Source organism: Rhamphochromis sp. 'chilingali' (genome assembly GCF_963969265.1).
Source record: "Rhamphochromis sp. 'chilingali' genome assembly, chromosome: 18".
Taxonomy (NCBI): Eukaryota; Metazoa; Chordata; class Actinopteri; order Cichliformes; family Cichlidae; genus Rhamphochromis; species Rhamphochromis sp. 'chilingali'.
Window position 1 is genome coordinate 25,872,322 of NC_137945.1, and position 20,217 is coordinate 25,892,538.

Below are 20,217 nucleotides of genomic sequence, written 5' to 3' on the forward strand. Positions count from 1 at the left end.
ACAAATTGTGTATTTGTGACAAGCTGCTGGTAATGTGCCAGTAACGAATTTGTCCCTTGAGTTAGGTGCCTTTATTATGTGTGAATGATTCATAGGAACAAACAAATAAAGGACTGCACTGAAAATTATAATAAAATGATGTCCAAAGAAAAATTTGAAGGAGCTTCAGAAAGCCTGAAGAACGTGAAATAAATTACAGAATTAAAAGACAGTTCGGTTCCTTGGAAGCAAAATGTAAAGACAAAATGTTCACACATGGCTCTATGCAACTAAATAAGAGCTTTAGGATTGTCTGAAAGTATTTGTTTGGGTTTTTGCTCGTAATTATCTGCTCCACTCTATGTTCACCTGTTCCTTATTACCCGGCTGCTCTAAAGTGATTTCTGCCAATCTTTGTCAGCTCATCTGTGAGCTTGTTTCACTCATGCGCTCTGCAACAGTCCCTCATGTTATTCTCTGCTTCACAGGTTTTTTACTCATTTTCCACCCCTTGGGCTTTGTTCTCCCAATATCAGCTTTATTTAAATAAGCTTTCTTTATGGTGGTTTTGCTGATTTTCTGTATTCATTTGGAAAAGCTTACAAACCTAACACAAATAATTGGGGTATAACCCTCAATCTCATTGGGCCTGTTTGAGTGCACATATGTCAATGAACTTAAAAAGGGCTAGTATGTGCACTTTGCTAAAGAAATGCTTTGATTATATATATATATACAGTGAGTATATTTTCATAGGTACAGTGGGGCAAAAAAGTATTTAGTCAACCACCGATTGTGCAAGTTCCTCCACCTAAAATGATGACAGAGGTCAGTAATTTGCACCAGAGGTACACTTCAACTGTGAGAGACAGAATGTGAAAAAAAAATCCATGAATTCACATGGTTGGATTTGTAAAGAATTTATTCGTAAATCAGGGTGGAAAATAAGTATTTGCTTGGTGTGCAAAAATCAACTGTGGGAGCAATCATCAGAAAATGGAAGACATACAAGACCACTGATAATCTCCCTCGATCTGGGGCTCCACGCAAGATCTCATCCCGTGGGGTCAAAATGATCATGAGAACGGTGAGCAAAGATCCCAGAACCACACGGGGGGACCTGGTGAATGACCTGCAGAGAGCTGGGACCAAAGTAACAAAGGTCACCATCAGTAACACACTACAACGGCAGGGAATCAAATCCCGCAGTGCCAGACGTGTTCCGCTGCTGAAGCCAGTGCATGTCCAGGCCCGTCTGAAGTTTGCCAGAGAGCACATGGATGATACAGCAGAGGATTGGGAGAATGTCATGTGGTCAGATGAAACCAAAGTAGAACTTTTTGGTATAAACTCAACTCGTTGTGTTTGGAGGAAGAAGAATACTGAGTTGCATCCCAAGAACACCATACCTACTGTGAAGCATGGGGGTGGAAACATCATGCTATGGGGCTGTTTTTCTGCCAAGGGGACAGGACGACTGATCCGTGTTAAGGACAGAATGAATGGGGCCATGTATCGTGAGATTTTGAGCCAAAACCTCCTTCCATCAGTGAGAACTTTGAAGATGAAACGAGGCTGGGTCTTCCAACATGACAATGATCCAAAACACACCACCCGGGCAACAAAGGAGTGGCTCCGTAAGAAGCATTTGAAAGTCCTGGAGTGGCCTAGCCAGTCTCCAGACCTCAACCCCATAGAAAATCTGTGGCGGGAGTTGAAAGTCCGTGTTGCTCGGCGACAGCCCCAAAACATCACTGCTCTCGAGAAGATCTGCATGGAGGAATGGGCCAAAATACCAGCTACTGTGTGTGCAAACCTGGTAAAGACCTATAGTAAACGTTTGACCTCTGTTATTGCCAACAAAGGTTATGTTACAAAGTATTGAGTTGTATTTTTGTTATTGACCAAATACTTATTATGTAGTGTGAAGCGCTTTGGGGTCCTTAGGGACTAGAAAAGCGCTATACAAATGCAGGCCATTTACCATTTAGTGCTTAGTGGGTTGCCCTTTGTGTTCTTATCATGTTGTTTCACACAACCAATACTAAGGCTTGATGTGAGGTTTATAAAGGAGTGCAGGCTGCCAGTGAGAGAAGTGAGACAAAAGAGTTGTCATACTGGGAATGGTTGCTTAAGCTCACTCTGCTGTCCTTTCATATTTATCGACATGAATTCCAATTATTGTGATTGCATGAAAATAATTATGCAAGCTAGGCATAATGTGTCAGGCTTTGATTGTTGCTGCCAGAGGGGACTCTGGAACAGCATTTTTCTTTTTTTCCTCCTTTCTTCAGTAAAGAGGGCTGCAATGGATCTGATGTTAGAGAAGCTAAGAAAAAAATACAAGCACTTTCTTTAGCATGTAGGGATTCTTCTTAAACTCGCCAACTTAGCTGCAATGGTGATATATTCTTTTCAGGCTTTATTAGTCCTGACATCAGATCAAATACTGGAAAACTCCAGCTGGCAGACTGTTCAAGGATAGATGTGCAGATTATAAGCTAAACTGCAGATTCAAAGATCAACTAAAGATCAGTCTTTATAAGCATTTCTGACTTGTTTTGTTTGATGTGTTATCTTCATTTTCTGAACTGTAGAGCAACTGAAAGGTCCACTGGAGGAGTATGTGAACAAACGCTATCCCGGCCTGGTGAAGATTGTAAGGAACCAAAAGAGAGAGGGATTGATCAGGGCCAGGATCGAGGGTTGGAAGGTAGCCACTGCTGAGGTGACAGGATTTTTTGATGCCCATGTGGAGTTCACCCCATCATGGTGAGTGGGTCCTATCATCTAGCGGGAAGCACGGTGTTATTAACAGTCAGGAGTGAATTTTTGGTATTTGGAAAAAGGCTTATTTTAGTGTAAATTAAAGTGAAACACAGCATTCAAAAACAAAAATGACATGTACTCAAAATTAAATCTGGAAAAAAACATATCTTTGCCAAATGTATGAACATTGGAATAACTTATAGAGAGATACTCCCATACGGTTTATGACAAAATTTAATCCAAAGTGATTGATGGCCCTAATCATGACCTTTTGACCTCCCCCCTCCCCCCCGGAAGCGAGTAATGACCGTGACGAATTGCATCCGGAGAAGGGGGGGGGGCGGGAACCCCCCGACATCCGGAGAAGGGGGGGCGAACCCCGGAAGCGCGCCATCTGTCGCTAAGCGTGTCGAATTGCATCCTGAGAAGGGAGGGGGGGTAAACCTCCGGAAGCGCGCCATCTGTTGTTGGGAAAAAAAAAGAAAAAAGTTTTTAGAGGGAGGAGAATAAAAGCAGAGAGGAGGAGTTCACAATTTCTAAGCCTCAGACACACAAGATGGATTTCATTCTGCAGCCCAGCAGCTCTCCTGTGTCCGATGAGATCTGCTCTCCCAAAGAAGAAGGCTTTGAATATGCCATATTCAATTACAGCATATTTACTAAGGAAGGCCTCGATCCGGACCTTATGACACTTCCGGAAATACTCCGGAATTGTCTAGTCATTTTCAGACCTGATGCGTCATGTTCCATATACATGAGGGGAGGGGTTTGGTTCCTGAAGCACAGCGGTGATGCAGCAGCTGATTTTGTGCTGTATAGAGAGACAGAGCGGCAGCTAGTTTTCCGCAAACTCATAGTCTGAATTCTGTTTCAATATTATGACGATTTTCTCTGTATTTCTTAATGGGAATAAAGAGTGACTTCCTGTAGAGATTTCAATAGTATTTTATTTTCCTATAATACAGACGCAGTAAAAAAAACCTTTAAGATGATCTGCCTAGCAACAAATTGCATTTTTAGGCTACACCATAGCTTGTGATGAAAAGAAGAACTTTCTATCCGCTTGTAACCTACAGGCTGCCTACCCCGTATGTGTAAAAATGAATAAATATCCCTTAGTGAATACTTTTCTTTGAATACTACTTTTCCTTTTGAGAATCCCTTTTACAAGGGACTGAAAAAACAAACCATAATTGCCGTGACAGGCGATCTTGTTTCACACACACACACACACACACACACACACACACACACACACACACACACACACACACCGCGGGTCAAGGAGGAGTGAGATATCAGATATCAGTTTTTTCTCAATGCTTATAACCTATAACGCGCCCCCCAAAACAATATTATTATTATTAAAACATCTATAAGGTAGGTTTTGCGCAGCCTGCTCCTTGTCAGACCAAAGTTTTTTTCTTCATTACTTTTAGCTACTTTTACACTGGGTTTTCTCAATAGACAGAAAATGAAAATGAGGAGTCAACAGCCGATATTATCATTGCTTGTAACCCGGTAAATAATTTCGTACATCTCCCCATAAAATAAGCCTTAGTGGAAAAAAGCTCATATTCGAATAAGTTTATTCCCCTCTGTGGGAAAGAGTTTTTTTCTCAGAGTCAACCATGAGGCGAGTTTTGTCAACAGCAATTGTCCATTTGGTAAAACAAATATCCGCCTCTAAGTCGTATTTTACCGTTGCAGAATGTGGAAAACAGACAGCCCTCACAGGAGGCACCCAGGGGCCCACCTCACACACCATAGTTAAAATATTTAAATTTCAACTAAATTTGTAGTAATGATCGGATTTCCTCACTTATCTACACCACACTCCTTGATTTCTTATCGTTTCTTATCGTTCCTCTGTCCCTTAATAGAAACTATCCTCCCTTTCAGTTGTCTTTTGCACTTCCATATCGCAAAGCAGTTACTGTAGGTTATTTTCTGCTTATGCATTAATGTAATTAATTAACTTATTTATCCTTAAGTACGGTAATGACTTGAGTTCTAATGCTTTTTGTCTCTTGAGTTAGCCGTCAATGTGGGATTTTTTTACCCTTTTGTTCAGTTAAAGCTGCCTTTCATTCTTCAACGCAGCTTAAACTCTAATAGGTAAGCTTTCTTGTAATTTCTTAGTTCTGCAGGCTTCTTGAAAGACATCCGAGACTCTTCTTTGGATGCTGGATGCCTTTTGTTTTGTTTTCTGTCAAGATGATCCCACACTGCTTCGATTATCTTGAGGTTCGAACCCTGGAGAGATCAATCCATGACTGATGCGTTGTTTCATCCAGGCATACTTTGACTACAATGGCAGTATGTTTGCGATCATTGTCGTACTGAAAGTTGCTGCCAATCAGACATTACTTGGTATTACATGGTCGATCAAAATCTGGTGGAACTTTTCTACATTCATAATTTGATTAATTTGGATAAGAGCTCCAACAACACTGGCTGAAATCCAGCCTCAAAGCACGGTAGAGTATCCACGCTGTGTTAAAGACGGCTATAGACATTCACTGTTGTATCTCTCTTCGGACCTCTTCCATGCATATTTCAAATTTGGATTCATTACTCCATAAGACATATTACAGCTGATTTCTTTTTCCAGTCAATTTCTTGTGTAATTTGGCACACCTCAGCCTTATTTTTCTCTGTTCTCCTTCCTTAAGAATGGCTTATTAACAGCCACCCTTCCAACTCAGATAACTTTTGATGAAATGTTTACAGCACTTGAGTTACTCGCCACGGCCATCCTAAATGCTAAGAACACTAAACTTTAATTCTAAATTACGTTAACCAGAAAAAACAAGCCAAAGTCGAGATGTTGCTGAGCTGACCTGTGCTATGCTATGCCTTCTAAAGCACGTATAATGTAAACAGAACTGGTCTTTGCACAGAAGCCTGTGGAGCTTCATAATTAACCTCAGTGTGTGAAGAGCACTCTCCATTTAATAATAGCTGTAATAAAATGTTATGGCCGACGGTGTTAAACGCTGCACTTGGGTCTAGCAGGGAAGATTTCAACTTTTCAATACGAATGAAGGCTGAAAACTGATTAGATTAATGTCTGATGATCTTTTCTGTGCTTCTTCAAGTTTGTAACACCAAACATATTAAAGGATGATGTAAGGCTCACAGGAAGAGTTTAATTAGACACACATTTACTATTTTCTTTATACTCTTTCTTTCTTGACATGTTTAATATGATTACTATCAGAGGAGAAAATGACCCTTGTGTAGTTTAAAAAAGTTTTATTTAATCAAACTGTAATGTTGTTGAACTCTGACGGACGTGTCTTTTAATCTTGTCAACAAATCCTTAATCATCTAAATCTGCCATTTATCATCTAGTAAAATGTTCCCTCTGCTTCTGCTGCACATCTCCCCGGACACTCTCCGCTTCACCTGTCCTGTGCAGGTGGTCCAACCCCTGCCTGCCTCCTTAAACTGGGGTGTTTAAATCTCTTTACCTCTGTTGTGAACTTCACACAAAGTTTGTGGTAACAAAATCAAACTGACGAGGATCTCGTTTGAAAAACACACACTCACGAGACAAAATAAAAACAGACTGCTCAAAGCAAAAGCAGAGCCCTCACAGCTGGTAGTACAAAACACAGCGACAACATGCGTATTAGATACCCTCAGTGCCAGAAGCATAAATATGAAAAAATGTGATCACCAAGAGTATCCTAACAACGGCGTTGAGGTGGGTGTTACAGTAAAAAAAAAAAGTAGCCAAATTTTCATCTGAAAATGTTGAATTTTAGTAAAAACAATGCTCTGTAGTTTGATACTGTCGTTACAGACTAAGCAGATGTTTAAAGCCTTCGGACGCTCATTTGAAACGCACTCATTCTCCTTATCAGCTGGAAACATTAAAGCCGTAAAATGACTTTTTCAAACGGATAAAAACTATTGAACAACAGCAATGTTGAGCCTGTTCCAAAATTTGGATGTACATGTGTTGAAGGTGTGGGTCTTGTTGAATTATTAAACATACATTCTTTAATTTTTCGAGCCACAAAAACAACAACTTTTAATTTTCTTCTGCTTGAGTATCGGCCTCGGGTAGCTCTACTTATCATTGCTCAGTCAGTTGTCTGTTTGTGCTACTTTTTTAAGGAGCAGCGTATTATTGGTAAGGGTGACTTTATGTGTTTAGCTACTTAAGTGGAAGTACTGTGGATAGTTTTACCTTACATACATAGATCTACCAATACAGCTTCTGAGGTAACTGTTTACAAAATGTTATAATCTATTCAAAGGTTCTTTGCAATTTTACATTGATAAACATTATCCTTAACACATTTGGCCCACATAAAGTACTATGGCCATCACACTGTCATTTAGAATTGTTTAAATAACTCCTGTCTTAAGTCCTTCCATCAAAAAAAAAAAAAAAAAAAAAAAAAAACATGGTTCACTTTTACATCACAAAATGTTAGAAATATAAGTCGTTCATAACAAACTGAAAGGTTGGGAGTTTAAAAATCCAAACCGATGGAAGAATCAGAATCAGAATACTTTATTGATCCCTGGGGGAAATTATTTTTTGTTACAGTGCTCCATTATAAACCAACATTAAGACAAGACAGACAATACACTAACTAAGAATAGTACAATATATACATATATATACATACATACATACATACATACATAAGTCACTCATAAATAAATAGCTGGAAAAGAAACATGTGTAGCTGTAGCAGCAAACAGTGTGTTAAGTGGATGCGTTGTACAGGGAGATGGCCACAGGCAGGAAAGATTTCCTGTGTCGTTCAGTGGTGCTTTTCGGTAATCTCAGTCTCTCACTGAACGTGCTCCTGTGACTGACCAGCATGTCATGGAGTGGGTGGGAGGTGTTATCCAACATTGTCTTTATCTTGGACAGCATCCGCCTCTCCGACACCACCTTGAGGGTGTCCAGCTCCATCCCCACAACATTGCTGGCCTTACGGATCAGTTTATCGAGTCTGTTGGCATCTGCGACCCTCAGCCTGCTCCCCCAGCATGCAACAGCATAGAGGATCGCACTGGCCACAACAGACTCATAGAAAACTCATAGAAAATAGGAAGCAGAAGTAGAAGACTATAACGTCTCAGAGCACACGGTGTCTATTATTGTGTAGACATGTATAAATAAGAGCTTAATAAAGATGCTTAATTTCTTAAGAAATAAACAGGTGGAGTGATCTTTATCAAAAGTGGATGTTGCATCTGTGGCTAAACCACTGTACCCAAAAAAACTTTAAAAATCTACTGTGTGTGAGGCTGTGTAAGTAAAGCTTGCCCTTCACACCCGCGTGTAATAAACCATTTGTTGGGGGGTTGTGGATTTGGCACCTCAGCATTGTGAAAGTGGGGAAACATGTTTCTGGCTGTGCATAAGATTTCTTCTTACAACTTAGAATCTCAGTTCTAAATGAAATTCAGATGTTTTTTTTAAGTATGGCTAATGTATTATTTGACTTCTAAGACACACACACACACACACACACACACACACACACACACACACACACAAGAACAACACAGAGAAGAAGAAGAGGGGGTCGTTTTACTACGCATCATAAAAACGCAATCATTCATAACATGGACAGTGAGAAGTAAAACTCGTCGTCTTACCACATGTTATATTCTGTAAACTTAAAATAATCCGCAGAAATTAGAGTTTAGTGTTTTAATTCATCTATTAAAAAACACGAGTCAACATTACTGAAGTGACGCTTTAACGATGCGTCTTATCATCGTGTTTATGATGATAAAACATGTTCTCTCGTTAGTAGATGTCTGCGCTGTCACTTGTCACGAAAATGTTCAGAGCCAGGGTTCCTCTTTAATTACCATTGATCGTTAATAGGGTCACAAAAGATTTGTCGCATTATCCCCATAAACAAAATGCTTTTATAGAAATCATTGTGATACAAATATTTAGATTCTTGATTCACAATGTGCACGAACTCAAAATCTTTAGAGGTTCATATTTACTGATACTGTCGTGACCTTCCTTCTGTGATTGGATTTTCACTTATTGTCGGCTTTACAGTCACATAAAATTCATTCCAATTTTTTGCCTTTGCTTCAATTAAGGTGTTTCTTTAAATCTACAGCAGCTCCCTTTTCAAAAGGTTTACTGACATAGTAAGGAAGTAGCTAGGGAACTCGGTAAGTATGAGCAACAACAGCTTAGGGACTGTTTCTACAATAAAGAGGAATTCATCATCATCTGCAGTTCATCAAAAAAAAAAAACAATTCAGCAGATCCTCAAAGTATGGATACAATCTGTTTTCAGCTGTAGAGGTACGCTTCACGTACTTATCAACATGCAGTTTAGAGGCTTGCATTAGAGTGCTTTGGTACTTGGACCTCTTTTATTTAGCACGGTTATACCGTTGTGTATTTAGCTATATAAATATGCTCAAGAGTCTATCGTATGTTTGTCATGCAATTAAAAATTCAAAAATATAATTTTTAAATCAGTAACTTTGCAAATTTAGCGCGGACCCTCACCCCTCCCTCCGGCTCCCACGGCCCCGCTGTCACCGTAAGACTCATACTCTTCCCCCCACGTATGCTGCTATTGATCGTTGTCAGTTGTCAGTAAACCTTTTGAAAAGGGAGCTGCTGTAGATTTAAAGAAACACCTTAATTGAAGCAAAGGCAAAAAATTGGAATGAATTTTATGTGACTGTAAAGCCGACAATAAGTGAAAATCCAAAAAACGCCTCCAATCCTAATGATCTCCCCCCCCCCCCCCCTCTCCCTCTCTCTCTGTGTGTGTGTGTGTGTGTGTGTGTGTGTGTGTGTGTGTGTGTGTGTGTGTGTGTGTGTGTGTCCTCACAGAAGGAAGGTCACGACAGGAGCTTTTTTCAATCAGTTTTTACAAGAAGTGTAGCTCATACAATGGTATAAATGTATTATTTGCGATACTTTATAAATATGAACCTCTAAAGATTTTGAGTTCGTGCACATTGTGAATCAAGAATCTAAATATTTGTATCACAATGATTTCTATAAAAGCATTTTGTTTATGGGGATAATGCGACAAATCTTTTGTGACCCTATTAACGATCAATGGTAATTAAAGAGGAACCCTGGCTCTGAACATTTTCGTGACAAGTGACAGCGCAGACATCTACTAACGAGAGAACATGTTTTATCATCATAAACACGATGATAAGACGCATCGTTAAAGCGTCACTTCAGTAATGTTGACTCGTGTTTTTTAATAGATGAATTAAAACACTAAACTCTAATTTCTGCGGATTATTTTAAGTTTACAGAATATAACATGTGGTAAGACGACGAGTTTTACTTCTCACTGTCCATGTTATGAATGATTGCGTTTTTATGATGCGTAGTAAAACGACCCCCTCTTCTTCTTCTCTGTGTTGTTCTTGTGTGTGTGTGTGTGTGTGTGTGTGTGTGTGTGTGTGTGTGTGTGTGTGTGTGTGTGTGTGTCTTAGAAGTCAAATAATACATTAGCCATACTTAAAAAAAACATCTGAATTTCATTTAGAACTGAGATTCTAAGTTGTAAGCAGAAATCTTATGCACAGCCAGAAACATGTTTCCCCACTTTCACAATGCTGAGGTGCCAAATCCACAACCCCTCAACAAATGGTTTATTACACGCGGGTGTGAAGGGCAAGCTTTACTTACACAGCCTCACACACAGTAGATTTTTAAAGTTTTTTTGGGTACAGTGGTTTAGCCAGAGATGCAACATCCACTTTTGATAAAGATCACTCCACCTGTTTATTTCTTAAGAAATTAAGCATCTTTATTAAGCTCTTATTTATACATGTCTACACAATAATAGACACCGTGTGCTCTGAGACGTTATAGTCTTCTACTTCTGCTTCCTATTTTCTATGAGTTTTCTATGAGTCTGTTGTGGCCAGTGCGATCCTCTATGCTGTTGCATGCTGGGGGAGCAGGCTGAGGGTCGCAGATGCCAACAGACTCGATAAACTGATCCGTAAGGCCAGCAATGTTGTGGGGATGGAGCTGGACACCCTCAAGGTGGTGTCGGAGAGGCGGATGCTGTCCAAGATAAAGACAATGTTGGATAACACCTCCCACCCACTCCATGACATGCTGGTCAGTCACAGGAGCACGTTCAGTGAGAGACTGAGATTACCGAAAAGCACCACTGAACGACACAGGAAATCTTTCCTGCCTGTGGCCATCTCCCTGTACAACGCATCCACTTAACACACTGTTTGCTGCTACAGCTACACATGTTTCTTTTCCAGCTATTTATTTATGAGTGACTTATGTATGTATGTATGTATGTATGTATATATATGTATATATTGTACTATTCTTAGTTAGTGTATTGTCTGTCTTGTCTTAATGTTGGTTTATAATGGAGCACTGTAACAAAAAATAATTTCCCCCAGGGATCAATAAAGTATTCTGATTCTGATTCTTCCATCGGTTTGGATTTTTAAACTCCCAACCTTTCAGTTTGTTATGAACGACTTATATTTCTAACATTTTGTGATGTAAAAGTGAACCATGTTTTTTTTTTTTTTTTTTTTTTTTTTTGATGGAAGGACTTAAGACAGGAGTTATTTAAACAATTCTAAATGACAGTGTGATGGCCATAGTACTTTATGTGGGCCAAATGTGTTAAGGATAATGTTTATCAATGTAAAATTGCAAAGAACCTTTGAATAGATTATAACATTTTGTAAACAGTTACCTCAGAAGCTGTATTGGTAGATCTATGTATGTAAGGTAAAACTATCCACAGTACTTCCACTTAAGTAGCTAAACACATAAAGTCACCCTTACCAATAATACGCTGCTCCTTAAAAAAGTAGCACAAACAGACAACTGACTGAGCAATGATAAGTAGAGCTACCCGAGGCCGATACTCAAGCAGAAGAAAATTAAAAGTTGTTGTTTTTGTGGCTCGAAAAATTAAAGAATGTATGTTTAATAATTCAACAAGACCCACACCTTCAACACATGTACATCCAAATTTTGGAACAGGCTCAACATTGCTGTTGTTCAATAGTTTTTATCCGTTTGAAAAAGTCATTTTACGGCTTTAATGTTTCCAGCTGATAAGGAGAATGAGTGCGTTTCAAATGAGCGTCCGAAGGCTTTAAACATCTGCTTAGTCTGTAACGACAGTATCAAACTACAGAGCATTGTTTTTACTAAAATTCAACATTTTCAGATGAAAATTTGGCTACTTTTTTTTTTTACTGTAACACCCACCTCAACGCCGTTGTTAGGATACTCTTGGTGATCACATTTTTTCATATTTATGCTTCTGGCACTGAGGGTATCTAATACGCATGTTGTCGCTGTGTTTTGTACTACCAGCTGTGAGGGCTCTGCTTTTGCTTTGAGCAGTCTGTTTTTATTTTGTCTCGTGAGTGTGTGTTTTTCAAACGAGATCCTCGTCAGTTTGATTTTGTTACCACAAACTTTGTGTGAAGTTCACAACAGAGGTAAAGAGATTTAAACACCCCAGTTTAAGGAGGCAGGCAGGGGTTGGACCACCTGCACAGGACAGGTGAAGCGGAGAGTGTCCGGGGAGATGTGCAGCAGAAGCAGAGGGAACATTTTACTAGATGATAAATGGCAGATTTAGATGATTAAGGATTTGTTGACAAGATTAAAAGACACGTCCGTCAGAGTTCAACAACATTACAGTTTGATTAAATAAAACTTTTTTAAACTACACAAGGGTCATTTTCTCCTCTGATAGTAATCATATTAAACATGTCAAGAAAGAAAGAGTATAAAGAAAATAGTAAATGTGTGTCTAATTAAACTCTTCCTGTGAGCCTTACATCATCCTTTAATATGTTTGGTGTTACAAACTTGAAGAAGCACAGAAAAGATCATCAGACATTAATCTAATCAGTTTTCAGCCTTCATTCGTATTGAAAAGTTGAAATCTTCCCTGCTAGACCCAAGTGCAGCGTTTAACACCGTCGGCCATAACATTTTATTACAGCTATTATTAAATGGAGAGTGCTCTTCACACACTGAGGTTAATTATGAAGCTCCACAGGCTTCTGTGCAAAGACCAGTTCTGTTTACATTATACGTGCTTTAGAAGGCATAGCATAGCACAGGTCAGCTCAGCAACATCTCGACTTTGGCTTGTTTTTTCTGGTTAACGTAATTTAGAATTAAAGTTTAGTGTTCTTAGCATTTAGGATGGCCGTGGCGAGTAACTCAAGTGCTGTAAACATTTCATCAAAAGTTATCTGAGTTGGAAGGGTGGCTGTTAATAAGCCATTCTTAAGGAAGGAGAACAGAGAAAAATAAGGCTGAGGTGTGCCAAATTACACAAGAAATTGACTGGAAAAAGAAATCAGCTGTAATATGTCTTATGGAGTAATGAATCCAAATTTGAAATATGCATGGAAGAGGTCCGAAGAGAGATACAACAGTGAATGTCTATAGCCGTCTTTAACACAGCGTGGATACTCTACCGTGCTTTGAGGCTGGATTTCAGCCAGTGTTGTTGGAGCTCTTATCCAAATTAATCAAATTATGAATGTAGAAAAGTTCCACCAGATTTTGATCGACCATGTAATACCAAGTAATGTCTGATTGGCAGCAACTTTCAGTACGACAATGATCGCAAACATACTGCCATTGTAGTCAAAGTATGCCTGGATGAAACAACGCATCAGTCATGGATTGATCTCTCCAGGGTTCGAACCTCAAGATAATCGAAGCAGTGTGGGATCATCTTGACAGAAAACAAAACAAAAGGCATCCAGCATCCAAAGAAGAGTCTCGGATGTCTTTCAAGAAGCCTGCAGAACTAAGAAATTACAAGAAAGCTTACCTATTAGAGTTTAAGCTGCGTTGAAGAATGAAAGGCAGCTTTAACTGAACAAAAGGGTAAAAAAATCCCACATTGACGGCTAACTCAAGAGACAAAAAGCATTAGAACTCAAGTCATTACCGTACTTAAGGATAAATAAGTTAATTAATTACATTAATGCATAAGCAGAAAATAACCTACAGTAACTGCTTTGCGATATGGAAGTGCAAAAGACAACTGAAAGGGAGGATAGTTTCTATTAAGGGACAGAGGAACGATAAGAAACGATAAGAAATCAAGGAGTGTGGTGTAGATAAGTGAGGAAATCCGATCATTACTACAAATTTAGTTGAAATTTAAATATTTTAACTATGGTGTGTGAGGTGGGCCCCTGGGTGCCTCCTGTGAGGGCTGTCTGTTTTCCACATTCTGCAACGGTAAAATACGACTTAGAGGCGGATATTTGTTTTACCAAATGGACAATTGCTGTTGACAAAACTCGCCTCATGGTTGACTCTGAGAAAAAAACTCTTTCCCACAGAGGGGAATAAACGTATTCGAATATGAGCTTTTTTCCACTAAGGCTTATTTTATGGGGAGATGTACGAAATTATTTACCGGGTTACAAGCAATGATAATATCGGCTGTTGACTCCTCATTTTCATTTTCTGTCTATTGAGAAAACCCAGTGTAAAAGTAGCTAAAAGTAATGAAGAAAAAAACTTTGGTCTGACAAGGAGCAGGCTGCGCAAAACCTACCTTATAGATGTTTTAATAATAATAATATTGTTTTGGGGGGCGCGTTATAGGTTATAAGCATTGAGAAAAAACTGATATCTGATATCTCACTCCTCCTTGACCCGCGGTGTGTGTGTGTGTGTGTGTGTGTGTGTGTGTGTGTGTGTGTGTGTGTGTGTGTGTGTGTGTGTGTGTGTGTGTGAAACAAGATCGCCTGTCACGGCAATTATGGTTTGTTTTTTCAGTCCCTTGTAAAAGGGATTCCAAAAGGAAAAGTAGTATTCAAAGAAAAGTATTCACTAAGGGATATTTATTCATTTTTACACATACGGGGTAGGCAGCCTGTAGGTTACAAGCGGATAGAAAGTTCTTCTTTTCATCACAAGCTATGGTGTAGCCTAAAAATGCAATTTGTTGCTAGGCAGATCATCTTAAAGGTTTTTTTTACTGCGTCTGTATTATAGGAAAATAAAATACTATTGAAATCTCTACAGGAAGTCACTCTTTATTCCCATTAAGAAATACAGAGAAAATCGTCATAATATTGAAACAGAATTCAGACTATGAGTTTGCGGAAAACTAGCTGCCGCTCTGTCTCTCTATACAGCACAAAATCAGCTGCTGCATCACCGCTGTGCTTCAGGAACCAAACCCCTCCCCTCATGTTTATGGAACATGACGCATCAGGTCTGAAAATGACTAGACAATTCCGGAGTATTTCCGGAAGTGTCATAAGGTCCGGATCGAGGCCTTCCTTAGTAAATATGCTGTATTTGAATATGGCATATTCAAAGCCTTCTTCTTTGGGAGAGCAGATCTCATCGGACACAGGAGAGCTGCTGGGCTGCAGAATGAAATCCATCTTGTGTGTCTGAGGCTTAGAAATTGTGAACTCCTCCTCTCTGCTTTTATTCTCCTCCCTCTAAAAACTTTTTTCTTTTTTTTTCCCAACAACAGATGGCGCGCTTCCGGAGGTTTACCCCCCCTCCCTTCTCAGGATGCAATTCGACACGCTTAGCGACAGATGGCGCGCTTCCGGGGTTCGCCCCCCCTTCTCCGGATGTCGGGGGGTTCCCGCCCCCCCCTTCTCCGGATGCAATTCGTCACGGTCATTACTCGCTTCCGGGGGGGAGGGGCGAGGTCAAAAGGTCATGATTAGGGCCATCAATCACTTCGGATTAAATTTTGTCATAAACCGTATGGGAGTATCTCTCTACTTATTCATGATAACAACAATGACAATAATAGAGCTTTGGGTATCAGTGTTAAAAGAGTGCTACAAAGTGCAAAGAAACCATGGAAAGAGAAGACAAAGGATAGCTGAAGCTGCATAAAAGGAAGAGCCAAGCTATTTCACGCCTGAGAAGTTTTAAAATGAGACACTTGAGGCTGTGGGATCAGGTTGAACGGATTTTATTTAAAAAAAAACATCACAAGCACACATAAAACACACACCAAAACAGGACCCCTCTTGGAGAACTTGTCGTAAAAGTAAATTTTTAGTAACCATAAAAAATGAAGGTTTTGTACTAATTCAAAAAAGCTGAGCGCTTGGTGGTGAACTGAATCAAAGGCTAAATACTGTCAAGAAATTAGCATGCAATGAGGGACCTTATTAACCCCGCTAAGACAACTGCCACATCCTGTTGATGTCTTTTTGTGGATCTCATTTTCGAGCTCAGTGCATAACTTAAGGTATACCGTGCAGTTCTCTCACTGCCCCCTGCAGAGCTCAACTCGGCTGAATCAAACAGAATTAGTGATAAAACTGGGACGACACAAGGAACTTTCTATTTGACTGAAGTGGATGAAAAAAGTGGTGCTCTTAAAAGATGTTATAAACTTTGTTTCTGCACAAAGTAAAGTCAACTAAATGTGTGAGTGTGTGTGTGTTTGCACTTTTTTCAGGTCAGAACCAGTTCTAGCTAGAATAAAAGAAAACCACAAGAGGATTATCTTGCCGTCAATCGACAACATCAAGCACGATACCTTTGAGGTGGAGCGCTATGAGAACTCTGGCCATGGCTACAACTGGGAACTGTGGTGCATGTACATTAATCCACCCAAAGAGTGGTGGGAGGAGGGAGACATGTCTGCACCAATAAGGTATGCCAGCTTCTCCCATTTAAACGTGAACACAGATCTCACACTTCTGAGATGTATTTTTTTCCACTTCTTTAAGATTTTCAATAAAACTGCCACCAAGTTCTTTTTTTAGTTTTGGGGAAGATTAGGGGAAAACAAGAAAAAAAGCTCCTGATGGGAAACCAGACTTCATTAAAGCAATAAAAAAATTACAGCCTAAATTAGAGAGTGGTGAAAATAGGATTTTAATTATCTGATTATCACCCATATATTTGTGTTAAATTGGATTTCCTTCCATTCTTTAATTAAAAATAAGAATAAATTGCATGAGTATGCACAAAAATGTTTAGATTTACCCTCCACATAATAGGCTGAAATATAAAGTGTGAAACTTTGCATAGTGGAGATTTGGGTTGTAGAAAAGTACTCCAAAATAAACATCAGATAAAGCCACAAAAAAACACATTCTGGTGTTTGCAAACGCTCAGTGTCACATGATAGTGTGTTTTCCTGGCTGCAGGACGCCTGCCATGATTGGATGCTCCTTTGTGGCCAATCGGGACTACTTTGGAGAACTCGGTCTACTCGACTCAGGCATGGACGTCTACGGAGGGGAGAACATCGAACTAGGCATCAGGGTTTGTGTGTCACCCAGTTTCCTCTTGTTCCTGCTCCCTCTTTACCCCTGTAGGTTTTAAGTGGAGCAGTGGCCACCGTAGCGTGGCACCACTGATGAGGCCCCATTAAGAGTCCTGGAGGACCAGTCCTGTGTGAGCAGCTCACAGCAGGGCAATGGAGATAAATAGGTCACGTAGAGCAGAGCAGGAAGGTTGGAGTTTGTTTCTGTACATTTTGAGAGATTGGAGAGTCTTTTGTTTTTCTGCAAGGTTATTAGATTTTTCCTGAAAAAATAACGTCAAACATTTTCACAACCCGAGTGTGTTGGCTTTTATCCAGCAAGCTAAACAATCAAATATTTTTAGAAAGACAAAAACGGTTGCCTTGTCTTTGAGTTGACTTGGTCATAACTTGAATCTGAAATGGAAAGTTCTTATATCTTGTCATCAAAAATATCAAGATTCCCCCCAAAATTAAGTCTAGATAAGTAAACGTGTACAGATGCAATAAAACAGCTAAAATTCAGCTTCAACGCACCTATAAATATATTACAACTGCTGGAGATGAAGTATTAGCAAAGACATGAATCTAGCCCACAATGTCACATCTCAAGAACCACATTTCTTTCTGTTCCTCTTTTACTACAAAGCAGTGGGACACATATCCAGAGTTGCCCTGCGACAACAACATTTCTACATTTCACTACAACCCTTACAAGAGGATTGTTTGGATGTGTCCAGGGAGAAGGCCCTCATTCAGAGAAACTCTTTCATAACAAGCACTTGAATCAATGACTGTTTGGGTTTTAACAGGATTCTTGGGATAATGAATGTTAAGCGGTAGATATCAGCACCTCTATGGGGCAATTTTGCATGGTTGTTGTCCAACATCTTTTACATGAAATCATAGTACTGCTTATTTATCTTAGAGTGTGGCAGAGAGCAGTAAAATGTTTTTTTTTGGCATACCCTCTGTTGGTTAGCACCCGTGTCCTTGGGTAACAGAAACACATAGGTTATCTTTAAAACCTATGTGCCCATTTTCTGTTTGTAGTGCTCCTTATCTGTGGATGGAACATGTTTCATATTGTTCCCAGTGTGAAGAAAGACTGACGGACCTACTTTTTATCCAGTAGGAATGTTTGTCAGGAGTGAAATAGGTTGCATCTGTGCAATTGTTTGGCGACCTGTCAGTTTGAAGTTTCTGTTACGCTCACATCACTTTGACGTGGGTTCAGATAGCTTGGATATCCATGTCTTCATTATGTTCACAGCAGAAGGCTCGTGGGTTGGACACACTCAGCAGATACTTTATTAGATACACCTTGTCAGTATTAGGTTGGACACTCTTTTGCCTTCAGAGCTGTTTTAATTCTTCATGGCATAGATTCAACAAAGTACTGGAAACATTCCTCAAAGATTGATCGTGGCATGATGGCCTCATGCAGTTGATGCAGATTTGTCAGCTGTGCATTCACGATGGGAATCTCCCATTGCGTCATATACCAAAGGTGATCTATCTGATTGAGATCCCCTGACTGTGGAGACTTTCCTGTTAGCTCACAAGAGTAGCACCTGATATGGTCCTCTGCTGCTCTAGCCCAAATTCTTCAAGGTTCACGGTTCAAAGTAATGCAAAAGTGGTTTTTAAGAAGAAGTTATCTGTTTTACTGTTGCCTTCTTGTCAGCTCAAAGCAGTCTCTGGTCGGGTCTGGTATCAACAAGATATTTTCACCCAGAGAACTGTCTCTCATTGGATATTTCCTCTTTTTTGGACCATCCCTTGGGATAACCCTAGAGATGGTAATACAGAAATATCCTAGTAGATCAGGAGTTTCCAAAATACTCAGACCAGTCCTTCTGTCAACAACAACCATGCCTAACGTGTCTTAAATCTTCTTTCTTTTCCATTTTGATGCTCAGTTCTTCTGTGAGTACCCTGCCGAGATCCACTTTCTGGGTAAATTATTCATTATGAGAGCAGTTAATCTCCTTTTGAAGCTTGTGGATGTGCACAACAATTCTACCTAACAGTGAGAGGTCAATTCAGGGTCCAGTGGTTTGATCTCACTCACAGTCCTGCATGAATGAATTCACAGCACCATGTCCTGTTCTCATCTGTTCTTCAAGGGGTTTTCCTCTGAAGCCTCTGTGTTTGTTTAAGGGCTGTGTTTTTCTGTGGCTGGGATAGTTCCTAATTGGTCAGTTGCTGGCTTTGCACATTTGTTCTCCAAACCTGCAGAGGATACCTCAGTCTTGACCTGCTGATTTTGATGGCTATCATTGTGAATGAAGTAAGGATTACAGCTAGGTCATTGGATTCCACCACTGATCAACTTAGAGATTGTAGCTACATGATGCCCTTATTTGGGCATGTCCATTTTTCCTGAGGTTGTGTAGAAGCTTTTGGAAAAAGGGATGAGTACCACTGGCTGTTTCCAGAGAGGATCCTGGGAGGAAGTTATCTTGTTCAGCTTCCTATTTCTTCAATAGCAAGTCTGCTAGGTCAAAAAGCTCTTTTTTAAAGTTTTGCATTAAGAGCTGTTTCAGTAGCTCTAGATGCACCATAACATTGTTCTAGCCATTCTGATATCATTTTCAGCTCAGCTGCTGGGTGGTTTGTATGAGGAGATAATTGATTCAACCTTCATGCTCTGAGGTTTCTTTTCTAAACCACTTCACAAGCAGGTGAAGCTCTTCTGCTGCAGTTAATTCTTAAACCTTTAGCACCAAAAATGAATGATGTCCAGTAGTTCTCCACTTTATCATTATACTTTCTTTGACCTCTGTTAATGAGAAGCAACAAAAGGAACGAATCTTGGTCAGGAAGAAGAAATACTCTTGTACACATTTAAGGCTATTCATCATCTCTCTCCTCCATATCTCTCTGATCTGGTTCAGATCACTGCCCCATCTCGATGTCTTAGATCTTCTTCTTCCCTTTCTCTCTCCGTCCCTTCCCCCCGTCTTGCCACCATGGGGAGCAGGGCTTTCAGCTGCTCTGCTCCACGACTCTGGAATTCCCTACCTCCTGATTTAAGAAATATCTCTTCCATCTCTCTCTTTAAGTCCCAACTCAAAACTCACTTGTTGTCTTATGCTTTTATGATTGTGTAAACTGCTTGCTTTTATGCTTCTTTTTTTATTCTGTTGTTGTGTAGCTCTTGGGGCTATGCTAGCATTCATGTCTTATTGTTCTGGCCCGCTGTCCT

General features: G+C 39.8%; 1 pseudogene across 1 annotated transcript in view; it reads left to right on the forward strand.

Annotated features, from left to right (window-relative positions):
• Window positions 1–20,217, forward strand: part of LOC308385971 (polypeptide N-acetylgalactosaminyltransferase 17-like) — a 68,931-nt pseudogene that overhangs the window by 41,135 nt on the left and 7,579 nt on the right. The window contains exons 16-18 of the transcript in view: window positions 2,577–2,751; window positions 16,212–16,409; window positions 16,909–17,026. The product of the transcript in view is annotated as a polypeptide N-acetylgalactosaminyltransferase 17-like (transcript). The remainder of the gene's footprint in view (window positions 1–2,576; window positions 2,752–16,211; window positions 16,410–16,908; window positions 17,027–20,217) is intronic.